The following is a 14,155-nucleotide window of genomic DNA, read 5'->3' on the forward strand; positions in this document are numbered from 1 at the left end:
AATAGTGACAGCTTAAGTTCCTCTTTTCCTATTTGTATCCCTTTAATTTCTTTAGTCTTTCTAATTGCTCTCGCTAGTATTTCAAGGACAATGTTGAATAAAAGTGGTGAAAGTGGACATCCCTTTCTTGTTCCAGTTTTTAAAGGGAATGGTTTCAGCTTTTCTCCATTAAGAATGATGTTGGCCATGGGCTTAGCATAAATAGCCTTCCAATGTTCAGGTATGTTCCTACTATCCCTATTTTTTCTAGTGTTTTGAGCATGAAGGGGTGTTGTATTTTGTTGAATGCTTTTTCTGCATCAATTGAAATAACCATATGATTCTTATCCTTAAGTCTATTGACATGATGGATTACATTTATTGATTTACGGATATTAAGCCATCCTTGCATTCCAGGGATGAACCTCACTTGATCGTGGTGCACGATTTTCTTAATATGTTTTGGATATGGTTTGCCAGTATTTTGTTAAGGATCTTTGCATCTATATCCATCAAGGATATTGGTCTAAAATTTTCTTTCCTTGGTGTGTTTTGTCTGGTTTGGGTATGAGGGTGATATTAGCTTCATAGAATGAGTTTGGTACGGTTCCCTCCTTTTCTATTTCCTGGAATACTTGAGAAGTATTGCAATGAGTTCTTCTTTGAAAGTCTTGTAGAACTCGGTTGAGAATCCGTCTGGTCCTGTGCTTTTCTTGGATGGTAGGTTTTTAATGACTTCTTCTATTTCATTACTTGATATTGATCTGTTTAAATTGCGTATGTCCTCCTGGTTCAGTTTGGGAGGAGGATATGTCTCTAGAAATTTGTCAATGTCTTCGGTAGTTTCTATTTTGTTGGAATACAGATTTTCAAAGAAGCTTCTAATTATGGTCTGTATCTCAGTGGTGTCTGTAGTGATATTTCCTTCTTCATCACGAATTTTAGTAATTTGAGTTTTCTCTCTCCTTCTCTTTGTTAGTATGGCTAAGGGTTTGTCTATTTTGTTTACTTTCTCAAAGAACCAACTTTTTGTTTTGTCAATTTTTTGAATTGTTTCTTTTGTTTCAGTTTCATTGATTTCAGCTCTGGTTTTAATTTTTTCCTATCTTCTACTACTTTTGTGGTTGTTCTGTTCTTCTTTTTCTAGGGCTTTCAGCTGTAATGTTAGGTCATTTAGTTGTTGACTTTTTATTCTCTTCCTGAATGCACTCCATGCAATGAATTTTCCTCTTAGTACCGCTTTCATAGTGTCTCAGAGATTTTGATATGTTGTATCATCATTCTCATTGACCTCTAAGAATTTTTTTTTATCTCCTCCCTGATGTTTTCTGTTATCCATGCTTCATTCAGTAGCATATTATTAAGTCTCCAGGTGTTGGAGTAATTTCTGTTTTTTATTTTGTCACTGATTTCTAATTTCATTCCATTATGATCTGATAGAACACAAGGCAGTATCTCTATTTTTTTGCATTTCCTAAGGACTCCTTTGTGGCATAAGATATGGTCTACTTTCGAGAAGGTTCCATGTACTGCGGAGAAGAAAGTGAATCCACTCCTTAATGGATGGAAATTCTATATATGTCTATTAAGTCTAGGTTATTGACTGTGTTATTGAGTTCTATGGTTTCTTTGTTTGGTTTTTGTTTGGAAGATCTATCCAGTGGTCACATCGATGTGTTAAAGTCACCCAGAATTATCGTGTTGTGGTCTATGTATTTGAAATTGAGAAGGATTGGTTTGATGTACAGGGATGCACCATTGTTTGGGGCATAAATATTTACAATCGTTATGTCTTCCTGATTTATGGTTCCCTTAAGCAGTATGAAATGTCCTTCTTTATCCCTTCTGACTAACTTTGGCTTGATGTCCACTTTATCTGATATAAGGATGGAAAATCCCACTTTTTACTGAGTCCATTTGCATGGTAGGTTTATTCCCATCCTTTCACCTTTAGTCTGTGGATGTCTTTTTCTATGAGATGAGTCTCTTGCAGGCAGCATATTATTGGATCTTTCTTTTTAATCTATTCTGCCAGTCTATGTCTTTTGATTGATGAGTTTAGGCCATTAATGTTCAGGGTTATTATTGAGATATTATTTGTAATCCCAGTCATTTGGCTTATTTTTGGTTTTTTAACTTGGCTTGGTTTCACCTTTGAGTGGGTTTTTCTCTAAGGTAGTTCCTCCCTTTGCTGACCTACATTGTTGTTTTTCATTTCCTCCTCATGGAATATTTTGTTGAGAATGTTCTGTAGTGCAGGCTTTCTATTTGTAAATTCTATTAACTTTTGTTTATCATGGAAGGATTTTATTTCATTTTCAAATCTGAAGGTTAGTTTTGCTGGGCATAGGATTCTTGGTTGGCAACCATGTTCTTTTAGAGCTTGAAGTATGTTGTTCCAGACCCTTCTAGCTTTTAGGGTCTGGGCTGAGAAATCTGCTGATATCTCTACTGGTTTCCCCCTATGTGTATGTTCCCTCTTCATTTGTGAGTACTCCAGACACATGCAAGGACTTCCTGCTGGCCCCCACAGAAGCTGATGCTGTGGCTCTTGGGGTCTGCAGGCTTTGTAGAAGGGGAGTGACCGGGAGGTAGGAGGCCCCCTTGATCCGCTTCCTCCAATGGCCCACAGGCACCACAGCCACCAACACCACACAAGTGCACCTGCAGGCACCCAGGGCCCTTTCCTCCACTCTGCTGGCCGGAGTATTGCCCATCCTAACAGCAGCCTTCATCAGCATCCACGGTAGTTACAGGGGTCCTCGCCCCTCTGGTGCGGTGACTGCAGGAGCGGGTCCCAGGTGCTACCCAGTCCCAGTGGCCTGGCCTGCAGTGCCCACAGTACCACCCGAGCATCGTCCCCGCAGTACTGGCTTAGACCTTACCAGTGAGTCTGGATTCCCCTTTCACCAAGCTCTCCACCCGAGTCCCTGTCTCGGGGTAAATGACTCAAGAGAGCTAGCATTACGGCAGACGCGGTTGTGTCGCTGCAAGATGCTCAGAGCCATAGCAGGTGTCTTGCGTCCGCAGGGAACTAGACCCCATGTTTGAGTGGCAGAGAGGCAGAGTTGTGTGCCTGGGTGGAGGGAGCCACCGGGTGCTGCTCTACCTTGGTGTTGATGGTTAGTGAGGAGAGGACCCTTTATTCAAACAACTTCTGGATGAGTTTTACTACTTCCGGCCAAAGTCATCCTAACTGATCCTTAATGTTTGCTTTGGTCTTCTGGATCCTGCCCTCGAACCCGCTGAGTCATTTCTGGGTGACTTTGTTGAATCAACAGTAAGATACTTAGATTCGTTTTGTCACCCCACGACCTTCCTAAGGATCTTCTTTAGGGTTAAGGGACAGCTGGCTCATGGGCCTCCCTCTAATGTCCCTGTCTACTACTGAACAGGGACTTGTGGTTGAAGTGGGATCCGTCCACCTTAACAAACAACACCCAGTGTGACTTGCCAGGCACCTGCCGCCTGTGTGCACCCTCCCCACACCACCAAGAGCAGGAGGGCGAGCTCTGCCCTGGACACTCGCCCCAGCTGGTCTCAGCAGCCAGAGCTCCCCAAGCTGAGGCTCTTGATTTCATTAGAATCACTTCACAAACCTACAGGGTCAGCTTCATCGGGGGTGTCACATAAACCGGCACGTCTGTAACCTTGAGCACTATTTTACTTTCTGCTTATGCCTCTTGTGCATTTGGAAACTCAGATAAACTCGCGTTTACCATTTTTGTAGTATGAGGTCTCATTCTACAGTGTGATCTGGAGGAATAGGTTGCACTTCTTCATCTCTGTCTCCCCCACTTCTTACCTTATCTGGCACATGGTACCGTCTCAGGGAACATTTAAATCACAGGTCCATCCCAAAGCTGGGCAGTGCCACAGTGCCCGTCTGGAGTTCCTACTGGATTATTGTACCTGGGTAGTGTAACTCTGTCCCATGTGCAAATTCACCACTAATTTGTCCCATCATTGCTGTTCTGGGCAGTTGGCCTTTCAGTATGGCCGCATGGTAGACAAGTCGAGCTAGTAGGCCCGAAGATCCCTATGATTTTGTAAGCTCAAGAGAACCCACTGAAAACCTCACCAGTCAACTTGCTAAGTCCGGGCCCTTTCTCCCTCCCCTAGGTCAAATCATCTTGTCACTCTAGTCTTTCCAAATCTCCGAAAGATTGCAAGATCTTTAGCAGCAACAGCTACCGGGTGATCTCACACTACAATCTCTTGGGCAGTGGTTCTCAAAGTCTGGGCCCTGGACGGCAGTGCTTGCTGGAGTGCCAGCCTTCCCTCCCCACCCAGAGCTACTAATCCAGGGGCTCTGAAGGCGAGCCCACCTTTCTGGGTGACTCTTCTGTCTGCCGGGTTGAGAAGCCCTGCCGAATGGTGGATGTGCTGCCCCTCTTCATGCTGAGACTTTCTGGGAGGGCCTGATCACTGTGGAAATCTGTGACACAGCAGGCAGGATGGTTCTTTCCATTCCTGTTGAACCAGACAGTAAAGCCAAACATTTCCTATTCCCTTCCTATAGTGAATTGGAGATACAAATAAGATAACATAAAATGAATCAGCATACAATAAAATAAGGAAACGAACGTAAGAATTTGAGGCACTCAATAATGTTTCAAATATTTAAGATTTTTTTTTTTTCTTAGAAACAAACGTCTTAGGAAATGACCTACCTTTCCAGGTATTTTCAGGAAGGGCTTCTGAGAGAGGAGAACAGACTACTTTGAGATTTCTTAAAATCTCATTTTTCTTAAAATTTCATGGCAATGACAATTTGATTAAAGTCAATGTCTAGAAGTGATCAGAGAAGGTTGTGTCCTAGAGCAGGGACCCCTGTGTCCTCCAGGGCACATCTGCCTCCCACGGAGTTCCATCTCCTAGAGTCCCAGTCAGAGTGGACATAGTGTGTCAGTGTGCTGAATCCTAGGGGTCAGTGCTGGGCTTTGGCCAGAGTCCCTGGACGAGGTAAGCCTCTGGACAACCAGGGGACACATTCTCACTGACCTCAGGGGAACGTGTGCCTCACAGGACTGGAGATCCAAGGGCTCGGAGGCTGCTGGAGGCTCGCCAGCCTTCCCCACAGTGTCTGAGGATGCTGCCTTGGACAAGATGCCCCCCTTAGCCTGCAGGCTGGGTTCCCCCCACAGAGTTCCGTAGTAGACACCTCATGGAGCCCATAGTAGGAGAGGGGATAAACTAGTATTCCCCCTTCAAAATATCCTAAAGCATGTCCTCGACTCCTGTTCTCGTCAGTATAGATCCTCCCTAAACCACCAGACACCAAGATACGCCCATGGCTTACACCTGTGGCTCTCGAACTTTGGTCTCTGGCTCCTGGTTTCAGTCAGCTTCTGGGTGTGACCAAAAGGCCTGACAAGGACAATTATAGGAGAAAAAGTTTCAGAGGTTCCGTCCATGGTCAGTGGACTCCATGGTTCTGGGCCTGAGGTGAGGCAGGGCTTCATGCTGGAGGACCATGGTGGGGGAAAGTTGCTCAGGACATGGCAGCCAGGAAGTCACCAGGGGCAAAACAGGAACCCCCAAGCCACACTCCTAGTGACCCACCTCCTCCAACCACACCCTACCTGCCTGCACTTACCACCCAGTTCATCTCCATCAGTGGATTGCTTACGTTCTGGCTCTTAAAATCTGATCATTTCCTCTGAACTTTCTCATTGTCTCACACATGAGATCTTGTGGGACGCCTTGTATCGTAAACCGTAATAGTCCTTTAAGTATATTGGGGTTCCTTTCCCCAAAGAATGCAAAATCAAACTTTAAAAAAGGAACTACTTTAAATGTAGTTTCTACCTATTGGTATTTACTATATTAGAAATAGAAAGACTTTTATAGAAACTATATTAGAAATGTTTAAAATATATATTTATGAATTCATTCTGCAAAGCTCTATTGCATGTTAGCATAAGGACTATAACTTTTGAAAAACAGTTATATTTTCAGAAAGAAAGGAAGTGAGAAAGGGGATGCCATCTACATTTTGGTAAATTTCTATAATGTACAGCTTAGGAGACGCCAACTTAATTCTCCTATCTACCTCTGCATTCAAACCATGGCAATACACTGCTTTGTTGGTATGTTGATAGACTAGCAATCTCGTGTATGTATAGGTAAGATGGCTATTTTAATAGCCATCCAGATCATTGTCTTTTTTAATACAATATCAGAACTTGTATAATATTATGTGGCGGCTTCTTAAGATGCTTGCTATGTGGACTCTCAGGTGGTGTCAAGGAATCATGGGGTACATAGCATTTGGAAGGGCTCCCTAGCCAAGTGCGGTTCTACCATGTTGTGAGCTGGTTCTTGGGAATATACTCATTGACTCCCGTGTAGGATTCACAAGTTATTGGGGCCTGCTTCTGTAAACACTATGACAAGCTCACATTTCGTCTTAAATATTAGCACTCGTCATCAAAAAAGCTTATGAGTACAGAGAAGCTTTCAAAATTCCAGTGGCAGATACCACTTTTCCAAAATTCCCACTTTTCCTGAAAAGCCATGCTGTGGTCATGGGTAGCAGAGACTGGCAGTTGTCTTCCCAGAATGGTCAGCTCGGTCTCATGCATTCGTTCCTGAGATAATCTGTCAAGTTCCCAATCAGACCAACGACACTTCACTGTCATGTTTCCAAGGAAGGCAGTGCCCCAGGGAAAGTAGCTGGATGAGGCCCTGGGATGTCCACGCAACTGTCCCTCAGCCGCCGGAGGCCATCTCATGGTGCAGGTGACATGGCATCTCGTCACTCAGACTGCTAGGGCAACATGTATTCTAGGACGGATGTTCAGCAAAGACGATCGTTTTTGCCGATTCCTCGCAGGGTCTGTAGGCGAGGTGCGCTTCTCAGGCTGCACGTGGGCTGAGGCTGGTAGTCCAGCTGCTTCTGGCTACAGGGACTCCGGCTGAGGAGACCACGGTCCATCATCAAAGCAAAAGAACACAGTGACCTATCCAGTGGACGTCTTGGCTTTATTATGAAAACAGTGTGACTTTCTGGAAGCGCTGACAGTGCCTGGGGACTCCTGGGGTTCACAGCATGTCCTGGGGGGACCCTCACTTAAGCTATTGGGAACCCCTGGCAGCTAAGGGGAGGCTGTTCCCACAGGAGCCAGGTTGTCACTTCCAGTTCCCTTCAGCTTGCCAACTGTCACGTGCTGTGGCCGCTGTGCCACTCTCCCACCGGGCTCCTGGGAGCCGAGCCACGTGACTTACCAGAAAACGCCTGCCTCTGCTTCAGTAAGTGAACCAGGCAAGGAGACCTGGATTCCACGGCCAGAGCTGCCACTGGTTAGCATTTAGACTCAGACGTGTCCTCAGCTTCTCCTCAGGTCAGATGCCGCTCACCTGTCACATGAGGCAGGTCACTAGGTGATCACTGAATGGGCTGCATGCCAGGTTCACTGGGAGAAACAGATGAACATCCTGCAAAATGCACATTATACCTGAAACATGTCCAAAGTGTACAAGCAGCCGTTGCCCCTCTTCAGAGACACAGGCCTCCTCCTGCCTGCTGGGGTTTGCTTCTCCCCCTGGCGTCCTGTCCTTCACCTGCTATGCTGCCCCAGGTCAGGACAGGTGCTCACCTGGCACTCCCTGGTTCAGCCACATCAGTGTCCTGTCCTGTGGTTCCTATGACACACCTGTTGTTGAGTATTTGCTCACAGGTGTGAGACCCTCTCAGATGGTCACTTCCTGAGGATCTGCTGTCTCTGGTTGACCCTCCCTCTCTCCCCACGCGCCCAGGCCCTTTCCCAGCCGGGCTGCCCTTTCCCCAGGGCCTGGAATCCATCTGGAAAGGACAACTTTATCTGAGGTCAGCACCCGACAGAATCATCTACAGACACTGTGGGAGCAGGGCGCTTGTTTAGCTGGTTGGACCAAAGGAGAGTAAGGCAGGGGAGTGCCCAAGAGAACTTTTATGAGCTGGACCAAAGGAGAGTAAGGCAGGGGAGTGCCCAAGAGAACTTTTTATGAGCTGAATGGAACCTGGGGTTTATAAAGAGTGTGAATGTCCTGCTGGACCAAGGGATCATGTGCGCAGGGCACCTGGCTGTGGGGGGGGGGCATGGGGAGCAGGTGGTGAGGAGCATGGTGGTCCAGGGCTTGGTCACCTGTGATGACCCTGTGGGCTGGGCTGAGCGTTTTATTACCATCTCCCACGTCAGAAGCTGCAGGTGCAGAGGCATTAGGGTCCCATGGCCAAGGGCCAGGACACGCCAGGTCTTGCTCTTCCGAGGAGGCATACTTCTCTTCCTTGGATGGGCCTGTTCCTGTGGATTGTCTATTAACTGGACAGGAGGCGCGGCTGCTTGCTGGTAGGGCGTGGTCCTCCAACTACCTGCCTGGTCCTAGCATCCTTTCCCTCCCGAGGAGTGGACAGTGCCCCAAACCTGTCGAGTGCTACGATGGAGGAGTTGACAGACTCAACGCCACTTTCCAAACACAGAATCTGGGGACTTGGATATTACCTGGCCTCCACTGTCCAGCTGGCAATCAAGGTCAAACAGATTACCCCCACTCAGAGGCAGGTGCATTTGGGCCGACTATCTGAGATTTTGATAATATTCCTGGTCTGTCAAAGTCAAGTGCTGCATGAATTTTACAATTAATAAATACATAGCGTGTCCTATGACACATAGCGTGTTCACCATAAAACACTTCTTCAGAAGGTTTTTTAAAAATACGAACACCATGAGATGAAATGACAGATCTGTATCTGGAGAGAAAGTTACTCATCTTTGGGTTAATTACAGCACATTCTTCCACCAAAACAAAAAAGGTGAAACCAAAAAAGTTCCTTTCCACATAAGGTACAGGATTAAATTAACCCCATTTACAAATGTAAGGTGAAAATGAGTGTTTTCCCAGCTTTCGTTTTTCTTTTGCTGTCACGTGCCTATAGATTACAGGAACTCAAGCACGTTATGCATGACAGAAAATTCCTCTCTTGTACAAAAAAACGTGTTAAGTCTAACTTTTACACAATTTGTAGAATAGTTGACATGATTGCTGTAAGTTTTAATGTAGTTAAGAACTGGACTATAATACAACTGAAACGTGGTGGTGAGCTGAGCAAGTACAATAAAAAATGAGGTCACATACTTGACTTTTGTATACATTTTTTGTTTGAAGAAAATTATAAAGTATTCATCAAGCAGTCACAGATGAAAGAACAAATAAAATAGGTGAATTGTATAGTTATGATGAGAATAAAAATCTGTGTAAATGGACATAGTGGTTTATTTTGCAGCAAGAGGAGAAACAGGTGGTGGATAGCAAGGGCAGAACAGGAGAATGTTTAGCAACCTTTGCTCTTCCAGCCTGTCCCACCTCCTCCACTGCTGATATCTACATTTTCACTGCTGGTCTACTTTACCAGGATTTTTAGAAGGATACCTTCAACTAATAGAGGAATGCCTTTCCATGTTTATTTTAACTTTTCCACTAGTCTCAAAAAACTCTAATGCCATGCTCCCTTATGATCTATTCTCCTTTGCCTTTAGGTACAACTCTTTTACTGTCCATATCACACTTGTTTCCTAGTAACATTTTTCCATATCTTCATTGTTATGCTCATCTATGTTTCTAAGAATTTGCTGATTTTTTCAAAATGTTTACAATTGATGGTGTCATGTCCTAGCATGATACCCATTGCTCCTCTGTAGTAGTATATTGTGATGGTGTAAAATCGCTCCTGGCCTGTTATATCCCATATCTGTAGTTTGATATTCTTTCCTTGTAACTCTACTGTTTTGATCTTAAATCCATTCCTGTGGTGGAAATAAAGGTAGTATTGCATGTATCATCCAAAAAAGGATGCAGGTATCCCCAGTCCAGAGTACCCAGTCAGGAGTAGCTTGAAAAGCAGATTGTTTGTCTTCTTCAACTTTTGGAGGAGCAGCTTGAGCTCTCAACCCCAGTGACCCCAAGGGAACTGTCCTTCTCACCATGGTCAACTTCTCACAAGAATTTTCTTGGGTTGGAGAACTGGGGAAACATGGGAAAAAAGGAGGGCTCTAGAGGACACAGGTGACCTACAGCCTCCTCAATGAAGCCTCATCCATGGCCTTTTCCTGTGCTTCCAAGGGTGGGGACCAAGGCTCTGCAGCTTCTCCCAGCTGTTCTGACAAGTTCCCATATTTATATTTTTCTTTTAAAAATTTTACAACTCCATACTAACATTCCAAAAATACTGAGGAGGATGAAAAATTTCCTTGAATTAAATAAAATGGAAACAAAACACACTTAAAACTGTGAGACATAGCAAAATAGCCTAATATAAAATTTTACAGAAAGAATGATTACTTTAAAAAATACCCTCACATAGATAACCTCATGATGCAACTAAATTTTTCACTACAAAAAGAACAAGTCAAACCCCAAATAAATGGGAATAAATAGAAAGGCTCAGAATAGACATAAATTAAATGGTGACTAAAAAACAGTGATTAATGAAGCTAAGAGTTGGTTCTTTAAAAGGATAATCAAAATTGAAAGACCTTTAGCTAACTAACCAAAAGCAAAGTTGAAGGCACAAATAAATAAAAATAAAGATGGAGCAGAAGAAACAAATTAAACATGAATTAAATTTAAAAGATCACTAAGGAATATTTTAAAGACTATATGACAATAAACTGGGAAATATAGAAAAACAATGGGCAAACATTGGACACATAAAACCACTGAAACTGAAATAAGAGGACATAGAAAATATGATAGATCATTAACATGTTTTAATACTGAAATAGCAGTGGAAAGACTGAGCAAGAAAACCCAAGTTCAATTAGATTCACTACTGAATTTAAACAGACTTTTGACAAAAACACCAATGATCCTCACATTATTGCATAAAATTACAAGAAAAAGCATACTTTCCAATTCAATTTATGAAGATAGAATTACATGGGACCAAAAGCTGACAAGGTCACAACCCAAACTAAGGCTACAAGCCAGTATCTTTCATGACCATGAATAAATTTAACTCAGGATGAGGAAAACCTTTACAAGGAAATTTCAAAAACATTGACAAAATGAATCAAATAAAACTTTTGAAGTTGGAAAGATCTCAAATGTTCATGGATTGGTAGAAATAATATTATTAAAATGGCCATATTACCCAAAGCAATCTACAGATTTGGTTTAGTCATTGAAATGCCAATACTACATATAAATGTTCATAACAGTTTTCTTTGTAAAAGCAAAAAGTAGAAATAAACCAGGCATATTTGAAAGGTAAATAAGGCAAATTCGGAAACTTTATATTATGGATACTCATAAAAATAAAAAAAGACACACATCAATACACACAGATTCATCAGTAGAATTATGTTGTTTCATAAAGTCAAACTCAAAAGTTTATACACTATATAATTCCAATTATGTGACATTTTGAGATGGAAACATTTTGGAAATGGACAACAGATTATTGATAGTAGGAGTTCAAGTGGGGAGGGGACTGGGAGGGAGGTGTTTGAGGTTATAAAATGAGAGCAAAAGAGGGATCTGTGGTGATGAAACTTTTCAGAATGGTATCTATGGTAGTAGTCAAAACAGACACATGGGAAACATAAAGAGCTAAATACACATACACATTTACATAGATGTGCACAAATGTGTGTTGGTAAAATTGAGGAAACTAAGATCAGTATATGGTGTCGAAGTCAGTATCCTAGTTGTGACTCTACTCTATAATTATGTGTCATGTTCTTCTTTTTTTTTTGTCTTTAAAAATTTAACCTTTCTATGTTTGTTTTTTATGTGGTTCCAACGATCCAACCCAGTGTCTCACCCATGCTAGGTAAGCACTCTACCACTGAGTTACACCCCCAGCACCTGTGTATGCTCTTATTATGGGAAGACTTATAAAGTACACCTGAGATTTCTTTATATTATTTATATAGATACATTTTAATCTACATTTTTCATGATAAAAAAAATCTGAGGTATTTCAAATGAATTTGAAAAAAAAATTGTCAACTTTTAAAATTCTTCTGAAAGTTTTAGTCAACAAAATAAAGTACTTTAAGAATGATAAATAATGGTCCTATGCTGGTGGCGGCCCTGCACAACAGTCAGGGCCACCAGCAGAGCGGCACAGAGGGCGCGACCAGCGGGCAGGTGACGGGAGTTGCGTGCGACCTTCAGGGCTCTAGTCCCTGTGCCAGGGCAAAGGTAACAAGGAGAATCCCTTGGGCAGGCTGGGTTCCAGGCGCCTGTATGGAGACCTCCTGCCGGGGCGTCAGGGCCACGCTGCTGCGCTCCCTGGCGCTATATCACTTGAGGTCAGAGAACTCGGGGAGATCTTGCTGCTGGAGCAGGAGGTACAGAGCCTGTGCAGCAAGCAGGATATCAAGGGCTGGCTCAAGGGCGTCAACAATCGCTGCGACAGCCTCTTCCAGGCCTCTTATGAGTACGTGATCCAAGCGCCCAAGCTTGGCCCAGCAGGAGGTGGCTGCCCCAGCGCCCCAGCTTGCTATGCTAACGTGCCGCCTAGTGGCTTCCAGTCCTTGCTCTCTGCGCCACAAACCACCCCCCCAACCCCGCCTACTTCAAGTTGCTGAGCAAAGCCTTCCAGCAGCTGTTGCAGCTGCAGCAGGAACTGCCGCCAAGCACTTTCCAGCTGCCCTGCTCCAGCTTTCTGTAAGACAGGTGTGTCCTGCAGCCTTCACCTCAGCAGTTCTGCAGTGGTTACCATGCCAGCCAGGGCAGCTAAAATGACTGGGATGATGAATGGGAGGACAGTTCCATGGTGGCCTACAAGCCTGGTGCGCTGGGCATTGAAGCCTACTCTGACGAGGGCTCAGCGTTTGCGGGTTGCAGCGGGGCTGACCGCTACTGCTTGTCCATGTGCTGGAACTTGTTTCTGATCTGAAGGTAGATCTGCATCTCTGTGGTATTACCATTCAGAAGCCAACAGCTCAGCCATGGTGAATGGCAACTGCAACCGCTTCTCCACTTCTCAAGTCAGGAAGAGAGGCCTTCATGATGAATATGGATAAGGTATGCATGGTGCTAGGGACCTACAACCCTAAGTGCAGGAAATGTCCTACCCCTTCCTGTGCACCATGGAGGAACCCACCAAGCAGACCAAGTTCAAGGGTAGGAAGAGCTACATCTCCTACAAGCTGGTACCCATGCATATGCAGATGCTGGTGCACCAACACTACAAGTACTTTGGCTGTATGCTTGCCTGACTGAGAAATTTCCTGTCATCTCTGTGCCACACCTTCCGCAGAAGCAGGACACTGACTGCTTGGAAGAGGACTTCCTCTCCAATGCAGAAAGACCTGATCTGGTGGATGAACCATATGGCCAGTCACCCAGTGCTGAAACAATGTGATGTCTTCTAGCACTTCCTGACCTGAGATGTCCCAAAAAACTCATGTGTGAGAAAATCAAGAATGTTTAGAGTTGAAATGATTGGGTTGTAAATGCTCTGACCTAATCAGTGCATTAATCTCTTGAGAGGGATTAATTAGGTTGTAAATCAAGGCAGAAAATGTTTGGCCAGAAGAAGTGGATCTCTGGGGGTGTGCCTTTGGGATTTATAGTGTGACCCTTGTCTGCAACGTCTCTTTCTCTCTGTGACCTTGTTCCATGTTCCTAGCTGTTTTCCTCCAGTGCACACTCCTGCCATGATGTTCTGGGAAAAAAAATTTTATTCAAGTAAAAAGAAAAAATTAATACCTAAGTATGTACTTCTCTAGAGGCATAGAGTAGAAAGAAAATGGGAGGGTTATAGGGGTATTTAAAATTGACTATATTTTGGTGCCTTTTCTATGACAAAGAAACATATTGTTCATTTTATTTGCTGGTTACTCATATTTACATTTTCTTGAAAACACAGCCTTACAGGCATAGAGACATTGCTCAAAAATAGGGAATATCTTACAATTTTGACTTTTTGCTTTGTTTTGTTTTTTGTCTTTTTTTTTTCCATTTGAAAATTCTCATAGAAGCTAGAAAACTAATGCTGCTGCTGTCTTTGGAACTCTAATGGACTTATTTTCTCAGTGTAGGATTTCTGTATCCTTTTTGCTTGATCACATGTGCTTTTGTTAAAGAGAAGACAGGATGCCTTGGAAAATTGTGTGGGTGATTATGGGGAAGAGAAATCTAAGGAAATTCATTTATTTTATACCAGTCCATCTTTCTTGCT

At 43.6% G+C, this 14,155-nt stretch overlaps 2 pseudogenes; one reads left to right on the forward strand and one right to left on the reverse strand.

The window, feature by feature from the left end:
- Positions 1–9,295: 9,295 nt before the first annotated feature.
- LOC124973728 (ras-related protein Rab-10-like) lies at positions 9,296–10,061 on the reverse strand (annotated as a pseudogene).
- Positions 10,062–12,213: 2,152 nt separating this feature from the next.
- On the forward strand, positions 12,214–13,361 carry LOC124973729 (sorting nexin-18-like; annotated as a pseudogene).
- Positions 13,362–14,155: the final 794 nt, after the last annotated feature.

Source organism: Sciurus carolinensis, unplaced genomic scaffold, assembly GCF_902686445.1.
Source record: "Sciurus carolinensis unplaced genomic scaffold, mSciCar1.2, whole genome shotgun sequence".
In the NCBI taxonomy this organism is placed as follows: Eukaryota; Metazoa; Chordata; class Mammalia; order Rodentia; family Sciuridae; genus Sciurus; species Sciurus carolinensis.